The 10,097-nt window shown below is 40.2% G+C and overlaps 1 non-coding gene across 1 annotated transcript; it reads right to left on the bottom strand.

Moving 5' to 3' along the window:
* Positions 1 to 8,903: 8,903 nt before the first annotated feature.
* On the bottom strand, positions 8,904 to 9,010 carry LOC141602805 (small nucleolar RNA R71). Its single transcript, XR_012524713.1, has one exon. It is a non-coding gene; the product is annotated as a small nucleolar RNA R71 (small nucleolar RNA).
* Positions 9,011 to 10,097: the final 1,087 nt, after the last annotated feature.

Below are 10,097 nucleotides of genomic sequence, written 5' to 3' on the forward strand. Positions count from 1 at the left end.
AAAGAGAAAAAGATACCAACCAAGCTGAGAACGTGAGCAAAATATGGTTAGAGGAAGAAGCTCACATCCGGATTAATACGGCACAAGGCCTATTAACTAGCAACGTCCATATTAACGTTAGGTGGAGCCGTTAAAGGTCATTGAAGGCTACTATAAATAACAAGAGGAAAGAAGACATTGTAACACCTCCGCACACCCAAGATGCCTTACCAAGGACCACCCCAGTGTATGAAGGTGTTACCATCTCGGTCACCCTAGGCAGTAGATCAAATAAACAATAAAAGAACATTTATATTATAATACTTTTAAGTCTTTACAAGTCCAAAACGACGTAAGAAAATATAAGCGATAGCTATGACAACCACTAAGCTCGAGCTTCAGGACTTCTACTCCAGTAGCATGGTGACTCGATTCCCTCCATGCCCAACAGCAAACAAACCAACTGTACCTGCTAAGCCAACTGCTCACCATCCCCGAATGGATCACCACAATTTTGAAAACACAACACGGGGTCAGACACTGTTTAACCAAAGTAAGACAAGTACAAGAGAAACAACAGCTGACCAACATCCACCTCCAGTCTCCCATTCACCCACAATCACCGACTACACACCAAAGTATGTAGCCCTGCCAGATTACCCATCGCATTAAGTATTCCTCGCCGCCAGTGGGGGACTGCAGCCAATCCCCACCTAAGCCCCGCTCATCAACGAGCAATAACCCTGTCGATTAATGTGCACATCCCCTCCCGTGGCGGGTTCCACGGAGGGCGAAACTAGGGCGTGAAGCCACTCCCACAAGTGACTCCACTCAGCCGAGGACGCACCTCGCGAACATCATCATCATCAATCATCACAAGCCAACACCAACTCCAATACACCACAACAATCAATAGATAAACAATCGTACAACAATCACAATACCGCATCAATCTTAATTCAATTAAACAGTAAAACTGAGTAGGAAAACCTTACCTTATCGCCAACCATGAAAATGCATCCACAAACAGCCAAGCAAGACTCCGAGACGCATCCTATAATGGTAACCACATACTATTATAAGACTACCCCAACAATCTACTAAAAAGGGCAACAAAACAGCGACTTGCCTAGTGACGCGGACCGACGGTGACAAAGACGACATCCTCGCACGCATCATTCCTATGTAAATTGGTCGGACTATATTTTTCGGTTACTTGTCGTTAGGAGCACCTAGACCAAAACACAATTTATAACTTCACAAACAACTCTACAATTAGTAAAGAGGCAAGTAAAGGTCGGATCCCAAGGGACGGGAATTGAGATGAGATTTCTATTGTAACTAGTGGTGTCTAAGGGGTGTCACAATTGGGGTTTGATGTAGAAGATCACTAAACTAAAAAGCAATGAAAGTAAACAAGCAAGATGAATTAAAAGGGATGTAAACAATTGATAAAAGGCACTAGGGTGTCATGGGGTCATAGGGGATTCATGGGAATTGATCATACAAACATATTCTCAAGTTATAAGCAAGCAATTATTGTTGTGATGGATCGAGTTGGTTTATATCTTACAATCCTAGGAAAGTTTGGGTCCCGGAGCCAAATTGATTAGATTGTACAACACCTACAAGTTGACTTAATCTTCCCTGCTCAACAATATGCATGGTCTAATGAGGCTCGAGTTGGTTTATGTCTTACAAGTCTCATTGAAAAGATAGGTGATGGGTAAAAAATGCAAGGATTCATAGGCTCACATTTCATCAAACATAACATGTGCATAAGTTGAGATCACAACAAGCAAGCAAATAAACTATGAAAGCATATTAATTTAAGCATGAATCACCCCCCATGTTGGTTTCCCCTAATTACCCATTAACCCTAGCTAAGGAAACTACTCACTCATTATCATGTTGAACATGCGAGCAAGGTTGTCAATCATACCAACAAAGTGAAACATGATGAATAAATGAAGATAATTAACAATAATTAAAAAAGGATTAAGAGAATTATACCTACTAATGATTCCAATAATAAAGCAAAGAATAAAAGAAGTACTTGATGCTTGATTGGAAGGTTGTCAATCTCCCAATAATAACTCAAATAATCTTCAATTACCCAAAATAAAGGATGAACAAGAAAGAGATTAAGGAAATAAAACTTGTATTAAAACTTGATTAAATGTTGATTACAAGATTAAAGAGAGATTTGATTGATATTAACTACACTAAAGATTGCTAAGAAGAACATGCCCTTCTAATTAGACTAATGGGGTATTTATAGTGGGGATTAGGTGCATGAATTAGGGTTAACTAAGGGCTTAAATGACGATTAAGTCTCATGTTGAGGAAACGCCGGTCTCTTTTGGAAGACTCCGGTCTCTAGGGAGATTCCGGTCTCTAGAAAAAGATGTGCATCCTTCCTTGAAGCTTGAAGAAGACAAAATGGGACTGTCTGGGAATCCGGGCGTCTTTAGCACAGGACGGGCGGATTTGGTGGTCTCTGCCCGGGCGTCCAGGGGGTGAAGACGGGCGGATTCTGAAGCTTTTACCCGGGCGTCTTCTGGAGAAGCCGCTCGGATTGTGGCTTGGTGGACGGGCGGATTCAAGGCAATCCACACGGATTGTCAGGCAGTCTTGTTCCTTCTTCTTTTCTTCCTTTTTCTTCATAAAATCCTTGAGGATTTCCTCGGGGATGCAAAGATCTTTTCTCATCATTGCCCATCTACTATAGTATGTACAAAGGCCTTCTAATCTTGTCTCTCCTTAATGCTTGTTCATTGAATTCAATCAATTTAGCCTCATTTTGCCATGAAAATGCAAGGTTTGCACTCCTTTCCTACCAAGGGATCAAAACCTCAAAGAATATGCAAAACAAAGAACTAAAGACAATAAATGACCCAAATATGCACTAAAAAGCATGGGAACAAAGCTAATTCGGGGACTAAATATGCTCTAATTATGGTCACATCAAATATCCCCAAACCGAACCTTTGCTCGTCCCGAGTAAAGAGGTGACAAAGACTAGGACCATTATTTAAACTAACCTAATAACATAGCCAATATGAGACAATTAGCGGGTCTCACTCCGCCCCTTCAACTCACAACAAGACAACCATGAGGTAGGATGCCTTCTTGCAAGGCAAGGTGGGTCTTGCCAAAATGGCGACACATCCAAACATTAAGCACACAAAATCAAGTAATGGATGCATCTACAAAAGAATAGCCACTTTCCTCATCTAAGTGGCGAAAATTATCTACAAGGGAAGCAATTCAAGGGTACACATTCCTTCTTAGATGCAATTTCTTCAAACTACTAAGCCTAGAAGGATACCAATAAATCACCTCCAAGTTGTGTCAAGCTAGGGTACCTTTGTCCTCAATCGTTAAATGCTTTTGTCAAGAGTAGACTCCCTATGGTGTTAGAAACACTGGAGGATCGCGGAATTCCCCCTCTTGCCTAGACAAGAAGAAGGGTCGTCCCCTCTCTACCATGCACAAAAATGGATACGATGGATAAAGGGATCGATAAATATTTGAGTTTCACTTTGGGAGTTTGCTTTTGTTTTTGTTTTTCCCCCCATTTTCTTGTGACATTTGACATTTGAGAACACTTTCTTGCCATTTCTTTTTGATTTTTGGCATTTCAACACTTGACAACTTTCAACTTTTTGCATTTTCTTTTTGAACATTTTCAAAGTCACCCCATATGTAGTGAGGGTGCCTTATATTTGAAGCTTTAGGAGTTCTATTTTTGCTCCTCTTTTCATTTGATGAATTTTTGCAAACTTTCTTTCACTTTTCATTTCATTGAACTCAAATTGATTTCTTTTTGTGCCCATTCCCTTTTTGATGACAAAATGTGGTAGAACATGGATGATGGATGGATGCATGGTTTCAAGGGTCACCTTGGAATAAACGGTAGCCAAGGAGTTATCACACCACAAGGTACTCTTGACTAGGCCTTAATCCATGGGTCAAAGGATACTAGCATGACACATCCTAGGGTGTTTTACAAGTATTCTAACAAGCAAAGTCTTAAGAAGAAAAAGCATCTACTAGGGCCTATATACACTTGTCGAACTTCCCAAGTAGACGGTTTCGCAAAATTTTTCTAACATGCAAACTACATGCCATGATGCAACTACCATATAAACATCCTAATACAAATGATTCTACCAACTAGTATGACATATAAACTAAATGCAAGTCCTAAGTTCACATTGTTATACCGCATCAATCAAAATAAAGCCACATAGTCATTAACATAAAGAGGAAAAAGGAGATTGGAAAGATCATACCATGCGGTCTTCAATATCCTCATGTCTCGGATGTGGCGTAATCGATCAATGTGAACAAGGATAGAACGAATACAATATATACAATAATATATACATGACTACACTACAAAGGAAATGAACTTGTTTTTGGTTTTTCAATTTTTCAAATTTTTATGGTTTTTCAAATTTTTTTATTTTTTGGGTTTTTGAATAAAAGTTAAGTTAGAATTCCCCATCCCCACACTAATATGGACATTGTCCTCAATGGCCAAAATGATGGGAAATTATGCAAGCATGATGCATGAATTCTACTCTAAATGCAAGCTATACTAATCTATATACTACATGATGCATGGGTTTTTTGTTTATGACGGAGAGCGTAATTTAGATTACCTCTCGTTGCGTATGCATGTATTTCCCCAAACCGAGTTAGACATTATTTCTAATGTCCTAAAGTTGGGGATAGTTCATGCACACAAGATGCAATGCATGAAACTAAATTTGTCATTTTGGATTTTCAAAAGTGGGAACAATGAAATAAGAACACCTCAATGGGGCCGAGGTGTTAGTCCTCTATGTTGCTAGGACTCTCCAACCATGATCAAGTCAAATAATGTACAAGTTAACAAAACATAAACTTCTTTCATGAAACTTGAAAACTAAAGAGAGGAGATGAGGAAACTTCACTTAAGCTTGAGATGGGTGCCTCACGCCCGCTCCATCTAGCTATGAAGAGATCCTCTAGAGATTGCCGTCATCTCCCTCTAGATCACTATCCCATATCTCCTTGGATGCATCACTTGTATTTGGGTCCATGAACTCGTCCTCTTCACTTCCAAGCTCCACCGTGTCCCCTCCACAAGAATTGTTGCTCCCTTCCTCTTGTCGCCCGTTTGCCCCTTCATTTGCCCTCTCCGAATTGGGGAAGAGTAAATCCATTTGTGCCTAAGAGGGAAATGCTCCCTCTTCACTAATCTTTTCCCTTTGAATCATATCGTGGTATTGAGGATAGAGTGTATAATAATTATCCACGGTAGCCTCATATTGTCAGAAGTGCAAATCTTGTAGAATTCCCGTTACAAAGTCATCACGGGGAAGGATAAATGGGTTGGGATGGTTGTACGGTTGGTAAGGAAATGGGTAGGGAGGTACTTTGATTTTCTCATCTTGAGGTTGTTGCTCTTGTTGTTGTTGTTGTTGGGGATTTGGAGGTGGTGGTGCTTGCCTTGCTTGGGTTGGGTTTGGAGGGATGAGGTAGGATGGGATTGGTGATAAAGGTCCTCTTCTTGGTGAGATTCTTGGTAGGCCGGTCATTGGTAGGTAGATTGGATCGCTTCCTTTCGTTATCCACTTGATCCTTTTATCAACCCCCTCAAGGGTTATCCAATGATGATGAATAAGAAGAAGGTCTTCATTTATCCTTGTATTTCCGGAAAGAGGAGCATACTTATTGTGGACATGGCCCACCTGCGGGTCCGGTTCGATCTGCGGACGCGCATCGGTCTTTTTGAAAGCCACGCTCGGCGGCGTAAAGGTGCTTTCGACCGGATCGTTTTTAGATCGGTCGGTTTCGTCTCGGTAAGGGTCTCGAAACGATTAGAGATGTTCGGAGTCGCCACCAAGCATTTGTGGGATGCCTGGAACCCGTTCGAATTCCACTTTATACCTCGGTCAAATTGAAGCACAAAGCAGCGTTTGACATAGGTACTAAAGATAAGGAAATCGTCCCTCTTTAGCATCCTATCTCTAGAATGACTCTCGTACGCCCTGGATAAGGTCGTCCACTATCCAAAGTTTCTGAGTAAGAGGTGAAGGTACGTATTGGGAAGCCCTTTAACCAGACACCCAATCCCGCCCGCGTTTAGCGGCCTCTACTGATCGATCTTGGTTGGTTGAATGCAGAAATTGATAAAACGGTTTAAATGCATGAATGCGCATCCAATGATTTAAACCTAACATGTGAGAGCTTTCTAAGTCGGTTGATTTAATCCAAGTATCAAGTATAAGATGTCGAGTTGGATTAATGATTGATTTGCATGCAAGACGGAAATTAAACATCCATTTACCGTATTAGGTTTAGGGTGCATAACATGATCCATTTGTCTTAGTAAGGCATTTTGCAAATGTGGTTTTGAATGATCGTATAGTCATCTGATCCGTCTTATATCCGGGTTAACCGGAGTCGGGTGATGTGACCATAATTAGCGCATATTTAGCCCCCGAATTAGCCTTGTTCCCATGCTTTTTAGTGCCTATTTGGGTCATTTCTTGTCTTTAGTTCTTTGTTTTGCATATTCTTTGAGATTTTGATCCCTTGGTAGGAAAGGAGTAAGAATCTTGCATTTTCATGGCAAAACGAGGCTAAATTGATTGTATTCAATGACCAAGCATCAAGAAGAGACAAGACTAGAAGGTCTTTGTACATATCATAGTGGAAGAACAATGTTGAGAAAGGATCCTTGCGTCCCCAAGGAAATCCCCAAGGAATTTATGAAGAAAAGGGAAGAAAAGAAGAAGAATTGAAGCTGACCAACAATCCGAACGGATTGCAGACAATCCGCCCGTCCAGCCTCAACAATCCGAGCGTCCCTCCTTGGAATCCGCTCGGATTCCTCCTCAACAATCCGAGCGTCCCTCTCCTGAATCCGCTCGGATTGCACAGCCCAAATCCGGCCGTCCCGACTCTAATCCGCACGGATTTCACAAAGACGGATTTCATTCTTCAAGCTACGAAAAGAGAAGCCCTTCTCTCGGAAAATACCGGGTCCTCCTTGCTCAACTTAAAAGTGTAATTACTAGTTTAGCCCTTAGTTAACCCTAATGCATCCTCCCTAATTTTCACTATAAATACCCCATTAGTCTAATTAGAGGAGCATGTTCTTCTTATCAATATTTAGAGTAGTTAATATCAATCAAATCTCTCTTCAATATTGTAATCAAGTATTAATCAAGTTTTAATCCAAGTTTTAGTTCTTTAATCTCTCTCTCGTTCTTCCTTTATTTTGGGTAATTAGAAGATTATTGGGTTTATTGGGAGATTGAGAACCTTCCATCAATCATCAAGTTCTTCTATTATTCTTTGCATTATTATTTTGGAATCATTAGTAGGTATAATCTCTTAATCCCTTTTTAATTATTGCTAATTACTTTCATTTATTCATCATGTTTCATATTGTTGGTATGATTGACAACCTTGCTAGCATGATCAACATGATAATGAGTGAGTAGTCTCTTAGCTAGGGTTTAATGGGTGATTAGGGGAAACCAACATGGGGAATGATTCATGCTTAAATCAATATGCTTTCATATCTTATTTGCTTGCTTGTTTTGATCTTAATACATGCACATGTTATATTTGATGAAATGCTAAGCCTATGAATCCTTGCATTTACTATCATCTCCTATCTTTTCAATGAGACTTGTAAGACATAACCCAACTCGAGTCTTGTTAGACCATGCATGTGTTGAGTAGGAAAGATTAAGTCGACTTGTAGGTGTTGTACAATCTAATCGATTCGGCTCCGGGACCCAAACTTTCCTAGGATTGTAAGACATAACCCAACTCAATCCATCACAACAATAATTGCTTGCTTATAATTTGAGAACATGTTTGTATGATCATATCCCATGATTCCCCTATGAACCCATGACACCCTAGTGCCTTTAATCAATTGTTTACACCCCTTATTTTATCTTGCTTGTTTATTTTCATTGTTATTCTAGTTTAGTAACCTTCTACATCAACCCAATTTGTGACACCCCTAGACACTACTAGTTACAATAGAATTCTCATTTCAATACCCGTCCCTGGGATCCGACCTTTACTTGCCTCTTTACTAATTGTAGAGTTGTTTGTGAAGTATAAATTGTGTTTTGTATCGACCATTGACCAACGACCACATATACTTAATTGTGAACACCAAATGGCCTCGATCAAAAATGGCGCCGTTCTAGGGGGACGGTGTTTAATTGATTTAAGATTTCTTTTATTGTTATTAGTTGTGTCTTTCTTCACCTTGGGGAAGTAAAACTCCTCAAGGTTTGTTCTAATTGTTTTTGAGTTGTTTGATATTTTGCATGTCTAGAAGGTTACAAGGTAATTTGTTACCTTTTGACCGTGAAATCGAAAGAACCTTGACGAATAATAGGAGACTTGTTAGGAGGAATTTGAGAGGTGTTGGTGAAGTTGTTCAACCCACTAGTGAGTTTGTCAATCCTTTCGCAATAGAAGGAGAAGAGAACCCATTAAACAATACCACACAAAATCCACCTACAATGCCTAAATTCTCGTCACACTCTATACCCACCGAGGAGAATCTACCAAATGGTACTCCTACACCACAACATCTAACCGGAAATTTTATTGCCAAGTCCGCCTTCATCCAATTAGTTGAGAGGAGCCAATTTGGGGGGATGCCAAGTGATGACCCTCATTCTCATATGGAAACCTTTTGCGATTATTGTGATGCTATCTTTCAAACGGGCGTGACTCAAGACCAAATTAGATGGGTCTTATTTCCTTTTTCGTTAATCGGCACCGCAAAGCAATGGTTGAAGGGCCTTGATAAGGTCACTCTTGGAATAGATTCTTGGAAGAAGTTAGCTCTAGCTTTCTACAAAAAATTCTACCCACCGGAAAAGACCAACATGCTAAGAGCTCAAATTACGGGTTTTAAGCAAAGGGATGAAGAATCTTTGTATGAAGCTTGGGAGCGGTTCAAAGGTATTTGTCGCTCATGTCCTCACCATGGACTTAGCGAATGGTTTTTGGTACAACAATTTTGGAATGGTTTATATGAAGATTCTAGGAACATTCTCAATATGGGATCAAATGGAATGTTCACCGAAGTTGATGACAATCAAACATGGAACAAGATTGAGGAAATGGCGGTCCGTAATTCACAATATAGTAGACCTCGCAAGGCTACTAGAGGAGGAAAGTATGAAGTGGACTCCGTTACTCAATTGGGTGCTCAACTTAGTGCTCACATTGACACAATCAACTTGAAGTTTGAACAAGCTATGGCTAGACTTGAGGAAAACTCAAAATCATCAAAGCATCATGTCAATGCCATGACGGCATCCTCATCAATCCCAAGTGGGATATGTGAGAATTGTGGAACTTTGGGTCATGACTCAAGTGAGTGTAGGGGAACAACCGAACAAGTTAATGCTTTCCAAGCTTACAAAAGTGGTACCCCTTATTCAAATTTTTACAATGAAAACACCAAGTTCCATCCAAATCTCTCATACAAAAGCCAAAATGTTCAACACCCTCAAACAACATACACTCCACCACCCATGAGAAACCAAAATCAAAGACCCTTTTACAATCAAAACCAAGGTTACCAAAATCAAAATCCATACAATCACCAAAATGACCAAGGTTTTGATGTCCAAAAAGCGGTCCTCCAAATGCAAAAGAATCAACAAGAATTTTTCACTCAAATGCAAAAAGATAGCCAAGCAAAAGACACCACCATCAACAACATTCTAGCTCACATCAAGATGTTGGAAACACAATTGACTCAACTAGCATCTTCAAGCTCACAAAGACAAAAGGGGCAATTACCACCTCAAAGTAATCCCCCTAGACATGAAACGGTTAGTGCCATTCACTTGAGAAGTGGTACAAGGTATGAGGCACCGAAGAAGCAAGTTGAGGATGAAGTTGTGCAAGCTAGTGAAAAGGAAGAAATTGTGCAAAGCCCCAAAGAAGGGGAATCATCAAAAGAAGAAAGTTCAAAGAAAAATGAAGACAAGGCCATAGAGAAGGAGCCCATTGTGATTAGACTTCCTTTTCCAAGTCGTCAAGCCAAGCCCAAATTTGATGATCAACTT

This window comes from Silene latifolia, chromosome 9 (genome assembly GCF_048544455.1).
Source record: "Silene latifolia isolate original U9 population chromosome 9, ASM4854445v1, whole genome shotgun sequence".
Taxonomy (NCBI): Eukaryota; Viridiplantae; Streptophyta; class Magnoliopsida; order Caryophyllales; family Caryophyllaceae; genus Silene; species Silene latifolia.